The following is a 15,686-nucleotide window of genomic DNA, read 5'->3' on the forward strand; positions in this document are numbered from 1 at the left end:
ATGAGAAGGAGTTTATTTTTCACAAACATTAGGAAACTTTGATTACAGTTAAATGCAGCTTAATTATGACGGCAATATAATTAGCATAAATAAAAAACTATGCAAAATAGGAACATTAGAATGGAAAAATAAGCTTACAGTATAGCATCGCGACTTTATGGACTTAAGCAATAGAAAAAAGTGAGAAATATCAAGCTTTGTACAATTCAACTAATAATTTATTTCCTCAGAATACAGATTAAAAATGGAGAGAAAAAAACGAATGGTATTGTGAATTTAATCCCAAGTAATTTTACAATTAGAGACACAAGTCTAAATAATTACAGTTACAGTTCTTAATAAACTTTAGTGGAAATCCAAATTAAATCTAACGCTGTTTTTGTTGATTTTCCTGAGGTGGACCGTGTCGTATTGATGTACAAACATTCTTTTTTTTTAGATCACAATAATACCACCCAATAATTAAATCCTCATTTGGAATTTCACTATAAATTCTAGTTTCATGTTTCAAGAGTGTTATTTTTAAAGAGCACTTTGTATTTCTGGAGAAGAATCAAATGATATAAAATTTTTAATAAAAATGAATTCTAGCCCAAATGAAATGCTTGGCACAAAAATAAATGCAATTGATTCTACCAAGATCTTTAAGCACGAATAAATAATTTCTTCAGTGACAAGATTATGTAGTCTTTTTCTTGACCTAAGGTCACAATTAATATTTTCTAAAGCAAAATTACTTAATGGAAAATGTCCATCTAGAAGGTTCATAATGTTTACACGAAAATCTTAGTAGATCCGGTAGTTCATTGGAAATTTCCAATGTTCAAGACTCAGATTCACATAAACATGTTTAGAACAAAACCAAAATCAACAATTCAGGTCAGGTAGAAAATGATGCTGATTTTGGAAAAGCCAAGTGCGCAAATACTAATGTGCCAGATAAAAAAATCGTCCGTTTCATTATTTAATATGGATATGTTTAAAAATTACAGGTAAATAAAAATTTGTGTATATGAAAAGAGCGCGTGTGTGTGTGCTATAGTCTTCAATTAATTATATACTAAAGCAGAAATTTGTGCGAAACGTTTTCAAAACGGCAAAAAATATTAGCTGGCGGGAGGCAAGACCTTAATTATAAAAAAATAGCAGGTTTGGACTAGGACCTGTGAATTATGTGTGAGTCCTCAGACTTTATGAAAAATGTTGGGCGACTAATCTTCAAAATTTATGAAGAAAAAAATGAAAATCCTGAAACAGCGATCCTCAAAGATGTACAGACAAAAGTTCAACAAGTTTCCTTTACAATGTAAGAAAATCAAATCTAGATATATGGTCTTAACAAAATTCATGAAGAAAGATGAGAAAACTTCTTTAATGATCTGAGTTAGTTGTCAGCAGAAAGTAAAGAAGAAAACTGGTTCAGTTGTTTTAAAAACATTTAGGAAATAAGGTGAGCAAGTGGTCAATACTTTTCATACAAGGTTGGAGTATAAGAGTGGAGTGGACTATGGTTTTGAAAAACAAATAAGAATGGTGCATGACAGCATATTAATTTAACAATGTTTTAGAAACTTGCTTAACTGGTCGTTATGTATATCTATATTGTGTGTTTAAAGTTTGTCCATAATCGTAGATTGTAATGATTTTAATGACAATTTGAAAACAACATAAATATCAAATTGTTTTCCCTGAGTGTAGATTATATTTTAAGATAATGATCATTTGCAAGCAACATGTTTCCTTGTATTTGAGGTTAGGATTTTCATTGTACCCTGGAAAAAACATAGTCTACCTGATATTTGTCCGGATATTTGCTAAACTTTAAGTATTCAAGGATAAAACTGTTAAAGAAATTGATGGGAACACGACCCACATATTTGTCATTTTATTCTGTCTTAGGTTTTTATATCAAGGTCGTGATCAGCTGAATTATCTATTTCTATCGTAACATCAGTCTTTGTAGAATCAATTGTAGTTGTGTTCAGTTATAATTTGAGAGGATGTATTTATTTAAATTATTCACTGGCATTACAAAGTACTTTGTTAATTTTAGACAAAAACAATGTATTGGGATTATTTCGAATGCATTCAAGGACATTCTGGATTATATCGTTGTAAAATAGCAAGAATATATGTCCGTCCGCATAACTAAGACCACGGTACATAAGCACATGCAAGATTTGAATTGATTCGTACAACGATATAGATTTGGACTTGTAATAGAACATTTAGGATTTTTTACGTAACTCTCAATTCTTTAATTTCGTCGTAGATTTTCACTTTTTAACTAGGAGAAATGAATTATTTGTTGAATTTTACTTAACTTGCTGGTTTTGGCTGCTTTTGTTACTGACTACTGGCCTAAAGCCACATAAAATATGTCTTGAAACCCAACTATTACTACCACTGAGCCAGTTTCTCTGATAATAAAATTTGACAGACGCTAAACTAGAACCTGAATGCAGGATTTTAAATAAAAAGTGACTACCAACGATCCAGTACTTTCTCATGCAAAGTTTTACGACCACTGAGCCCGAATCCACAGATATGTTGCTCTAAAGAAGAAAGAAATATCATTTGTTCATAAATTTTGAAAACATTCTTAACCGTTTTAATTGGAAAAAAACTGATTAGCAATTTTAAAACAGATGATAGTATTAGATGAACCAGCAGTGGGAATTGTCTAACTACTGATGTTGAAGCTTATCCCAGTTGTCGATTAATGGTTACAAATGAGACAACGATTGTGTCTATTTCGGAGATATGTTACCGTGGAATTAGGTTTAAGTGAATTCCTGGTAAATTCGAAGCAATATTTTAGATAACCTTAGTTTTTCACCTACGATGATTCAATATAATGAATGAATCAGCTTTAGCTAAAGAGATATTTCATATACCACACTGGGAGGTTCCTGTTCGATCCTTTCCATGAAAAGTTAGTAGGTGATATAATTGGAACATATAATATCTGAAAAGAACATGATCTATATGCTGATATTTCCCAGTTTCTAATTATCATTACCGAAAGCGTATTTTGTAATTATTTATTTCCTTAAAGTTAGAGGTAATCGTCTTATATTTATTGTTTAAGAGCGATGATGGTGTTTTGCCGTCGCAAATTAAGATGCGGCTAGTAAAATGGATTTTTATGATAGTGACGCCAAGATTTATAAATAAAAATCACCAAATTCAAGACGGGTATTACCATTACTTCGTTTAACTTTTGTTGTTTCATCTTCAATTTATCATTTCACAATGGAGAATTTTTTCTTCAATTTATCACTGCCAACTAGTCAGAAAAGCATCGTGTTGCAGCTGTGTTGTAGATATCCGAATCACCTTGCATTTTCCTAAAACAAAGGCCATATGGAATAGAATATACTTTTATGGTGTGATACATTCATATAGGGCGGAAATCGCTTGAAAAGGATTAAAAACTCACCGACATTAGAAAGTACGCTAGGCAAAATAGAACCCAAACAAATCAGTATGATACCTCTGTGAAATAATGTGCCTATGTTCAATTAATGAATGTCTCAAGTCAGATCATGCCTACAAAAAGAAACTCGAAATGATTCTGCCAGGAATGATTTACCTGGGTTGATTCACCTGTAATGACGTCATTTCGATAAAGAAGTGCATGTATATGCAAAAGCAGCAGCTGTAATCATTAGGGATGTAATTTTCCCAATATATTTTCCTGGTCATTGGCGTTCAAGTTAGAGCGTGTTATCATTAGGGATGTAATTTTGTTTACAATTGTTGCTGTAGAAGAAAAGCAAGGGTCCGCAAACTTAGTCAAATATTAATTGTTCTCATAAAACCATGTACTACATTTCGTTGGTATTATATTAAACATGTTCCTTATATACAGCGATATTGCAGGCTACGGACATGTTTCTAAACTGCCCATGGCTCTTAACACTTTACTTATTGTTATCAATGGTCTCTTATACGTCAGTGCGAATATTGATTTTATTGCTATATGATTCATTGCATTTTGAATATTGCAATCGTTGATCATACCCATTGAATATATATATATATATATATATATATATATATATATATATATATATATATATATATATATATATATATATATATATATATATATATATATATATATATATATATGTATATGTATGTATGTATGTATGTATGTATGTATGTATGTATGTATGTATGTATATATATATATATATATATATATATATATATATATATATATATATATATATATATATATATATATATATATATATATATATATATATATATATATATATATATATATATATATATATATAATGTAAGAAAACCTTCCAGGATGATCTAACTAGCCTTATTTCTTAAAAAACACAATAACCTGTACAATTCACTTAGGAAACTCTAAAACCCTAACCCAAATCAGCATATATTTAGTTCTTCGAGTTTACCTGAATTAAACTGCTGATACAAAGTTCATACAGATAGAGAATAATAAAGCTATTCTTAGCTGCTTACAAACAATGAACCAAAAATCGTTTCATAAAGTCAACCAGATCAAGCAGAAATAAACTCAGTTTTGGACATGGTCAAGTTCAGCATACAACATTACAATAGTATAGCATGTAATGAAATCAAACAAATTGTGCTAACAAACAAACAATTAAAAGAAGTATATATGTATAACACTTCCCCTCATAAAGAAAAAGAAAGATTTACACAAAACGCTTTCTTTAAAACTATAAATCAAATATACGTGTGATAAAAAATATAAGATGCAATCTTATGAATGACACAAAGTATACATGAAACAATATATTTTAGACACGCGAAATTTCATATGATATTATATTGTCTTTTCCCTAAATATGCCTGATGTAAATATGATAATTCCTGCAACATGAAACTCCATTTTAATAATCGCTTTTATGTTGTTTTTTTTTTTTTTTTTTTTTTTTTTTTTTTTTTTTTTTTATCTTGCAGATGAAAATAAGGGATTTGTAATCACTAAACACAACAATCGGAGAAGGAGCTGATTTGATGTAAAATTGAAAGTTTTGTAAGGCCGCTATCAAAGCCAAACATTCCTTCTCGATTGTGGAAAAAAAATATCTGGTGCTTATTTAGTTTCTTTTACTTGACGATCTAGGCCATTGTTGTCTTCTTTAATCAATACAGCTCCAACCCCACCATCACTTTCATCAACAGACAGTTTAAATTTTGATCCGTAAGAACTGGTGCACTCTTAAGTATGGACATTAACTTACCAAAAGCCTTCTGACGTTTTTGAGGCCAGTGAAAATAGGTTTGACAGGGATTCAGCAATTATAGAAAAATTGGAACACTATTTCCGATAGTATCCAGCCATACACAAAAATCTCAACAATTGCTTTTTACTAATAGGCACCGGGAATTCAGAGATAGCCCTGACCTTAGCATCTATAGGTTTAACTTGTCCATATCCCACGGTATATCCCATATATGTTAGGGAAGCATGGCAAACTCATATTTAGATACATTAATTGTCAAACTTGCATCCGTGTGTATGTCAAAGAATTTCCGAATTGTCGATAAATGATCTTTCCAAGTGTCGATGTAGATGATGGCATCATCAATGTAAGCATCACAATTATGTAGACCAGTTGCAATCATGTTCATTAAGCGATGAAAAGTACTAGAGAAACCTTTTGTCCCAGACGGCATCACCTTATATTGATAAAGTCCATCGGGTGTTACGAATGCCGAAATGTTTTTTAATCTTTGCGTCAGTGGAATTTGCCAAAAACCTTTTAGAAGGTCACAATTGGCAAGATAAAATTGCATTTCCAATTTTATCAATGCAGTCGTGCATTCTTGGTAATGGAAATGAATGTTTTAGTCACACTGTTAACCTTTCTATAATGAGTGCACATGTCGTTAAGTATTATCTGGTTTCGGAACAAGTATACCTGGTAAACTCCAGTCACTTTTACTCGGCTCTACAAAATCATTCTCCAACAAATATTGAATTTCTTTTTTTCAAGCATTCCTGTTTGAGAGGGTTCATTCAGTAGTGGTGCTGTTCAACACGTGTTAAGTTCACAATTTCAACGTCGTGGTAGATTTCAGTTGTTCATGTAGAATAATCTGGAAATGAGTGCTCATATTCAGACAATAACTGTTTTAATTCATTTTATTCTTGTTGCTGCAAATGTGAACGTTTCTGGTTCAGATTATCAAAAAAATTCTGAATTTAGAAGATTTCTTACTCCAAAAGCAGTAGAGACCAATTGCATTCCTTCGCGTAAATCCTCACTGAGTGGGACAGGTACAACTAAATTAACTGCATGTTTAACCCGCAATCTCTCTCAACATAATCCTTTAACATATTAATATGACAAACTTGTTTTTGTTTTCGACTACCAGGAGTAATTATGATATAATTTAAATCATTCACTTTCTTTTCACCTGTGTAAGAAACATAATACTTGGCCTGAAGAGGATTTTTTTTGGTACGGGCAAGAGAGCCAGAACTCTATCACCAGACTAAAAACTATTATCCTTTGTATTTTTATCATCCCTTAATTTCAAGTATGACTGAGTAGAGTGCAGATTAGTTCTGGCAACCTCACAAGTTTTTAGCAACTTATACTTACAGTTGGAAAAATAATCTGTATTTACTTCCAATGTTGCTAATCGTCATATTTAGTTTAAATACATACATATCTATCAATATTTCTAAACCTGTTATAAAGTTATCAGTGAATGTGCTGCTGACGGCACCATCTCCTCTACCATGGACAGTATTTCTACCTACGAGTTGTAACATTTGTGCAACATTTCTTATGCTTAGATCAAGAGTTGTAGTTGTATTGGCAGAAACTATAATAATTGTTAGACCTTTATGGTTTCTTTGAAGAGCCGTTTTTACTCTTTTATCTGAAGGCAACTTAATCAATAATATCAATTGTAACTCCAAGGTTATTTTCTTGTTTCCGTTAATTGACCGTATTTTGTGACTTTTGACTTTCATACGTTTGTAAAAACCATTCAAATAGAGCTTTCTTATTGGGCATTGTTTTAAAGCGTCTATGTTGTTTTATTTACTTTAATTTTCCTTCCTTTATCAAGGTGTTTTCTTTGATGATATGTTGATTTTAAATTAGCAGGAACATCATATCCTCCTTCTATTTACCCTTGACCATCAAACAACGTACGGGACATTCCTTCCCTAATTATAAATTTGTCTCGGTAATTTTTAATGTTTTTTTCTCGGATTCATAAAAATAATTTTCTTTACCTAAATTCTACACATAGTTCCATTTAGAATGCAAATTATCATATAGAGTTAATCCCAACTATTATTACAGTAAGTTACATTATGCTTTTACAGATGGTAGATAATTTTAAAATTAGTTTCGCCAGCTAACATTTGTTTTGAGGAAATATTTTAATTGGTCATTCAATTTTGTTACATCATTTTACAATCCACTATGTAATTGCACAAAACATATTACGTGACAAAATAACTAAGTAGGTGGTTCATCCATTACCTAGCTAGTATGTCCACTTTAAATAGTACGTAATTAGAACTAAATAAATTTAGGTATGTAAACTTAATACAAGTAGAAATGATTTAGGTAAGGCTAACGTTACAGATGCGTCAGAAGGAGACATACAATTTTGAAAAGGTTGGTGTGGCAAATGCAGTGCAAAAAAGAGTGTCTATTCCGAACATCAATTGACATCGTTTTGTACCTTTATTACATTATCAACAGCACGCTTGCGTCATGCTGGCACCAAGATGTAACACTACCCACAAATCTTTATTAACGGGGAAATATGCAGCTAACTTCCGCGCACCTCTTTACAGTCCACCCTGATAATGTAATCGTGAAAGTTCTCAAATGTATCAAGAATCTTTGCAAAAGCTTTCCATTTAATCATTAAAGATCATAGCGTCTTTACGGTTTATGAAGACAAGAAGCACGTTTCAAATCCATGGATTATTTATGTTAGATGCATCAAATACATATACCAAGCAGACTCCATCGTAACCGGATATGTTCGCTGTGCGCTGAAATGTTGCTATGATTCTTGGACCCATATTTGAACAATGCTTGAACGTGTCTTACCCGGCTCATATTCGACTGAAAGAATTGCTCATTAACTTTGTTATTCATCATGGTGTTTACGCAGCTCAAATTCAGGCTCTTGTAACTGTTGTGCTTTTGTGGCATCTTCTGTCGTAACGGTAATACGCCGACGACGTTCTTGTTTGTCAGCAACTACCTATGCAAATTCATCCAGATTGACTCGTGTATACTATACGCATCGATAGGTGAACTTGTTTATATTATATACACTGCAGCAATTGTTTTAAATGATTAGAAACATCTCAGCTAAGGCTGGGCTTGTGGACCTTAAGATTGTAAGCTGTTACACATGAAGTTGTTAAGATCAAGGTAAAAATTCGTAAACAAGGCCAGTCTTGAACTCAAATTCAAGTAAACATATTGGTTACATCTTAGAATCATAACCAACATTATGTAGGCACAACCCTCAGTCATGACAAAAATCAGATATACAATATGAAAGAAACGTATATAACAAGTATAATGCGCTAACTCTGTCACTGACTACACTCAGAAGTCAATCAAGAAATCCTCATACTTGAAGATAAGAGGGTGATGGAAAGAATGCTTGCACATACTCTTAATAATAAGACAACATGAAAGCTGTGCGATTTTGTATTATTTTTCACGACTTATTATATAAAAAAATCCATATGTTTCCCTGTGATTGTGAGCACACGTAGTCTTGGAATAATAATTTTCGGTCCCTGATATATTTGAAAGCACTTTCACCAGACAAAGATTTAAGTAGCTTTGGCAAATGTAAATTTGACTAGCTCTTGTATAAAAACAAGGAATGTATAATTTCGCTTTCAGATATTCGTACGCCTAAATTTTACATTTCTTCATTACGTTTATATTCTCTTTAAGAATTGAATTGAACGCAAACATCAGCATTTAATACGTTCATGCACTATAGGAAGTAATAACATTGAATCAAAGTACACATATGGATTGATCTGTCAGTACTACAGCAAATATTGATCAATCTGGAAGCACAGCGGCACTAAAACTGCAATCATCTTCAAAGATTTTGTCTGTGATAATCTCCATACTCATTTTCAAAGATAGTGCCGCACACAAGCATTCATGCCAAGTAACCAATAATGAATTTACATGTCGTATTTATGAACCGTGGTCAGGAGACCGTGTATGTAGTAGAATGATAATAGCGATTTAGAAACTGTAGATGTATTCCAAAAATCTGTGCGTGTGTGTGTGTGTGTGTGTGTGTGTGTGTGTGTGATTTGGATTTTTAACTAGCTTTAACAATTTTTCAGTCATATCGCTACGATGTCTGCAGTGTGACAGTTTATAGTGATGTCTAGCACTGGGGAATCATGCCACAGACATGTAGCATGATGTCCCACCCAGTCACATTATCCTGACACTAGGCTGACCAGTCCTAACACTAACCTCTTAATGCTGAGCGCCAAGCGAGGCAGCTGTTAGTACCATTTTGGTCCAAAAATCTGAAAAAGGTATATCCATATAATTGTGTATAATAACATCTTAAACATAAATTACCAAGAGAAAGGAATGTTACGTCGATGACAGCATTCCATGTACTTGGATGTTTTAATGTACTTTCATTCATTCTCTAATAGTTTAGGCATTTCATGGAAACCAAGTCTCAGAATTCACCAATATTGTCACATGATGGATTCATGATACTTGATTATTTGAAACTAAATTCTGTTGAAAGGAGTTTAATATAAAGCCACATGACAGCTACATTTACGTTGTCTTACTGTATCTTATATCGACTTAGCTCAGGCATCTAGAGAGTCTTGAGGTAAGTCATGTGTGGTTTGAAAGTGAATGACCCTACTCATCCCCCCAGGCAATTATCTCTAAAGAAAACTTTACATATTAACAAATAATATATAAACTCTACTGATAGCTTTAATATGAGCTTGCATTGGATTTTAAACTCAAAAGAGACCGGATTGGGGAATGTTCACTGGACAGTGTGTAATTATGGAACAACTTGTCTCTATAAAAAGTGGAGTGAAGACGTTATACGTGAAATAGATACAAACCCAACCTTATTATTAATTGTAGTGTAAACAGTCATTTCTAACGACATAAGTTAGCTTTCTTTCGATCTGGGTAAAGTACTCAAAAATTGAAAGAAAAACACATGATGGTTGTCTGTATTCCACATGAATACGAAAATGGATTGGTTTGATTTGATTATAAGGATATAACACAATTTGAAATGTTATAAGTTTTTCCGGATTATGTGGTAAAACTTTTATACCTGATGGCGAATTCTACCCGTAATCTAACAAGTGTAACAGAAATATATTTGCGTGATATATAGGGAAACAACTCCAACAACAACATAATCTACATATGCGCGCACCTACGTGTTTTTCTTTGTGTGTATGTGTGTGTGTGTGTGTGTGTTTGTGAGTGTGTGTGGTTGTGTGTGTTTGTATGAAGCCGAAAGACTGATAGATAATTGTTGTTTTTCTTGATAACCCAATATTCTTTTAGGTACGATGATAAAATTTCTTCACAAAAATATTGAAAAAATCTTTAGATCCAACGACTGTGACTTTTTTTTATTTTGTTTTAAAGTTGAGCGAAAAATACTTTATTGAGCTTTTAACCCTCTAAATTAGTTACACCTTGAAAGATGCTTTTTATCTGATAATAGGAAAATAGGCCAATGCGCTTCTTATAGTATAAATTCTGAATGTGAAGATGGTAACTGAGTTGAGAAATATACTTAATTTATTAAACGTGAGGCAGGATTTGGCACGTTTAATACATTTCCATATTATAAAGATATGTTGAATCAAATACAAGTTTCTTCTACAGATTCCGAAGTCAAAACTCCACACTAACAAGTTTACTCCGTCTCAAGGTACATTCCGCTATTTTGAAGGAAAAATGTTTGCTAAACGTATGGTCTCATGTTAGAGTACAAAACCTCAATGTACAAAATTAGCTATTTAATATGTTATTTGCAAAATGATTCTTACAATTTATAATCATCAACATGAACACACCTAATTTATATATAATAAAACCCAGATAAGGAAGAAAGAAAGCTTTATAAAAGTCCATAAGAGTAAAATTGCAAAGGAATACGACATATTTATGATACAACTTATATACGAAAGAAAACAATATAATAATTCTATACACATGAAAGGGCGTCTGCAGTCTTCTGCAACATTAAACTCGAACTCAACAGTATCTGATTTTTGTGTTTCGTTTTGCCAAATAAAGTAGGAGGTTTCTGGTCCCTGAATGCAACAGCTTATACACAGCTCAACGTGCTCTAAAGACAAAATTGAAACGAGCGATTTCTTCTCGGTTGAGGACTAATTTCTCTGGTGCTTGTCATGTGTTTTAGAAAAATAGCACACCAGATGTTCAACACAATCATTGTCTTCCAGTATTAATATTCCAGCAACCATACATCATTCGCATCAACAGACGTTTTAAATGATAGATTGAAATCTGGAGCTGGAATAACGGGTGCACACTTTAACTTTTAAAAATTCTCCTGGTATTTTTTAGACCAATGAAACTTGGTTTTCTAATTTAACAAATGGTTCAGAGGTTCTGTTATTATGGAAAATTCGAGGAAGATTTTTGTTGATATCCAGTCTTATTGATAGGCAGTATGAATTCAGCAATGACTTTTCTTCTATAGGTTTAACTTGACCGTGTCCCACAACATGTCCTAAAAATATAACACATGCACTGTAAAACTCACTTTTGCCTAAATTGATCTTTAGAGGTGTCATTGTAGATGACTAAGTCATTAATTTAAGCGTCACAGTTATCTAATCCAGATTGCATTATGCTCATTAAAGGTTGGATGCAAAACTTTCATCCCCAAATGCATCACTTTATGTCGGTATCTGGAGTAACGAATGTCGAAATTTCCGTTGCCCTTCCCTGAGTGGGATTTGTTAGAATCCGTCCAAAAGTTCAGGCTTAGTGAAATATTTTGCATTTCCAGTTTTGTCAGGACCGGCATCGATTCTTAGTGCTGGAACTGAATCTTCTTTGTCACAATGTTCATTTTTCTGTAATGACTACACATACGGAAAATATTATCTGGTCTCGGCACAAGAATATATGATGAACTCCAAAATCTTTTATTTGGTTCTATGCAAACATTCCCCTTCAAATATTGATTTTTTTTCATGATTCCTGTTCGAAATCATTAACCATGTAAGACTAAAGTGTCTGGTCCACGTTGTCCAAAATTTTCAACTTCTGCGGATTGGTTACAATCTTGTGCCGAGACCAGAGGTCACTACAATCCAATTTCACGTCATTGTTTATATCCTCACTCTGTGGGACAGGACAACCAAAACTGAATGATTTACACGGTTGTCTCAATATAAACCTTTAATATATGTCTGCGGCAATGCTGTTTCTGTTTTCTCCTCCACCAAAATCATTAATTATGCAATTTAAGTCACTTACTTTTGTATCAGGATCATAATATTTAGCCTAAAGAGGATCTTGAGGATCTTGTCTCTCCTTATAGCATATATATATAACCAGGCCAAAAACGTATTTCCTTTGTATTTATGTGATGCCTTAATTTCATTATTGACTGAATGGACTAAAGAGTACTTCCTGCTACTTCGCAATCCATTGACATTACGGTTTTGAAATTAGAGACAAATTCAAGAAGATTAATATCTGAATCTTCTGTTGCAAGAGGTTTCTCTTTTAATAACTTCCACTGACAGTACGTTCGAAAAACGAGTTCAAATTGACCGAGACCTACATACTGTTCAACTGATTCCTTAACACCAAACAACAAAAAATGCACACTGTCCTCGCAATCATTTCCTGTTTCAAAATAATAAGATCGAACTTTATTTTTTAAAGTTTGATGAAATTGTTCAAAAGCCTCTTGACTCTCAGGGTGATGTTCAAAAGGTTTAAATTAGTGGATGCCTCATTCATGTAAAACTTACTGGAAAATTTATTCCAGACATATAATATAACCCTTGATTAGATTGGACAGACTTGGAAAAAACCAAAATATCAAACAACATTACCAAAGATGTTACAATGATTTTAGTTTAAATACTCATGACAGGAATTACTTCCGGAAATACTATGATCACGTACTGTAGCAGCTAGGTGATCATTAATTAGGTCACATGTATCTTCCTAGGGGGAATTCCAGACCTAAACTTAATTCTTCAATATTATTCTTATATAACTTCCATGGTCAAAATGCCACAATAGCACGTTTACTCCGATTTAAAATACATCCTACTATCTTGAAGTTATAAAATGTTTCGTGAAATAATGACCTCATCTTTAAGTACAAATCCACAATGTACAAAATTAGTTCTTTAATATGTTATTTACTAAATAAAAACCGTATAATCTATAATCATGACAATAAACACTCCTCATATAGATATGCATAACAACAATATATTCCATTTCGCAGAGGTGCACATACTCCGATCTGTTTCATTGCAATCTATCGACCTTCTCTTCTTAAAATATCTGAAATGATCGAAGAGAGTCTAAGTGGGCATGTCTAGAATGCATTTGTTCGTACCAACCAACTTTTGTCTTGGCGTTACAATCTATCGTACCGGAATATGTTCCAATAAAAAGCACAAAAAAAAACCAAAACACAAAAAGAACAAAAACAAAGATACAAAACACAAAACAAGAAATAGAAATATTTGATATTCTTCTTATGATGTCTCCAAAGATATTATAGTCACATATTTGATATGTGTAAATTATGCCAATATAGTCAATGAATGGGATGTTGCAAAATATGTTCGGGACAAATTCAATTTGGAACAAGTTTCAGATTTTAGAAAAGAATATTGTCAGTTTTAGTAATGTTTTGTTAATATGTTGAGATTATCTCTTCTTTTCTGTGATGGACAAATGTTCTATGATTTTAAGGAGACAATTTATTTCTGTTTGAATTTTACGTAATTTGTTAAGTTTCCTAAATATTTGATCGTTTGTTGCGTCCTTGTGTCTTTTGTTTACTGACTCTTTCTGACAATTATTTTGCCCGGCTGTACTCATCTCCCTCAAAATATCCCTGGCTAATATATGAATCGCGTTGCTTGAAAATTCAGCACCAGTAATTCCAATTTTATTAATAAGCGTTATCATGTCAGCACAATGTCTTATACAGACTGTCAGCTATTGTGTAAGCTTAGTCATCCAATTATGCTTGCAAGTTTTAGATGACAACTTACCATTATATTTTAGGAGTGGCTCCGATTTTCATTCCACTCGAGATATTTTATTTTGTTTTATCTGAAGGTAATACGTTTAGTTTTCCAAAGAATATAATGGATATAAAAGGATATTGTTTTTATATAAATCAAAGACAGATATTTGCATTGCAACTATTTGAGAGCCGGAAATTGAAACAAATATCACAATCGTCCGTTCTCTAACATTAAATTGTTTGTCTGTAACCTAATTTGCGGTGTAACATTATACGTATCGCTGAATGTTCAAAAACACAAAATTGTTTGTGGTACCCAACCTTTACATTTTCCGTACTAGGCTAATATGTTCCATTAGTGGGCTAACATATTACATTAGAGATCTAATATATTTCATTGGTAGGCTAATATAATTTATGCAATATCGTTTGCGCCCCTCAGACTCTGGATATATATATATATATATATATATATATATATATATATATATATATATATATATATATATATATATATATATATATATATATATATATATATATATATATATATATATATATATATATATATATATATATATATATAGATATATATATATATATATATAAGTCGTATAATAGACGCGTGCGTGTGTGATGATTGAAAATCCTGAATTCACACATTTCTCACTTGCACGCCTCAAAAGAGGGTCTGATTTTACCATACAACGGGTTATTTTCTTATTTATAATTGTGTACGAGATTAATGTTTAATATATGAGATAATTATTGAACTCTTCCATTCATAAACAAAATTAGAATATATTGTAACGGATGTGTTAATTTTATGCTAGACTATCTTAAAATTTACACCGCTGAGTCACTAAACCAAATGGGCCGAAAACAGTTGATACTGAAATCTCTAATCAATCAGTAGTCTTTGTCCTTGACTTACCTAACTAGTGAATAATTTTAATAAATTAAATAAAATGTCAGTAATTTGATTAAATGCAACTATTTTTAACAAACATCCGGGTTAATGCCTAACATAAGGAAAGATGCCTTGGTGCATCTGACCATTAGACTAGTTTCAATTACAAGTGAAGACAAATCAATGAAATATATTAGGAATTTAATTAGTGTAGTAATACGTGAATCAAATACACGCTGTGCGGTTTAAGAGCCACTGCTAATTCAACTAATAGGTGATATAACTGACAAAAGGTCATCTACACTCCACATAATTTATGTTTTAATGTGCTAGCTTCTAATGATCATTATACTATATATATATATATATATATATCTATATATATATATATATATATATATATATATATATATATATATATATATATATATATATATATATATATATATATATATATATATATATATCG

The sequence above is a fragment of the Sinohyriopsis cumingii genome, chromosome 4 (assembly GCF_028554795.1).
Source record: "Sinohyriopsis cumingii isolate HCF-2022 chromosome 4, ASM2855479v2, whole genome shotgun sequence".
NCBI lineage: Eukaryota > Metazoa > Mollusca > Bivalvia > Unionida > Unionidae > Sinohyriopsis > Sinohyriopsis cumingii.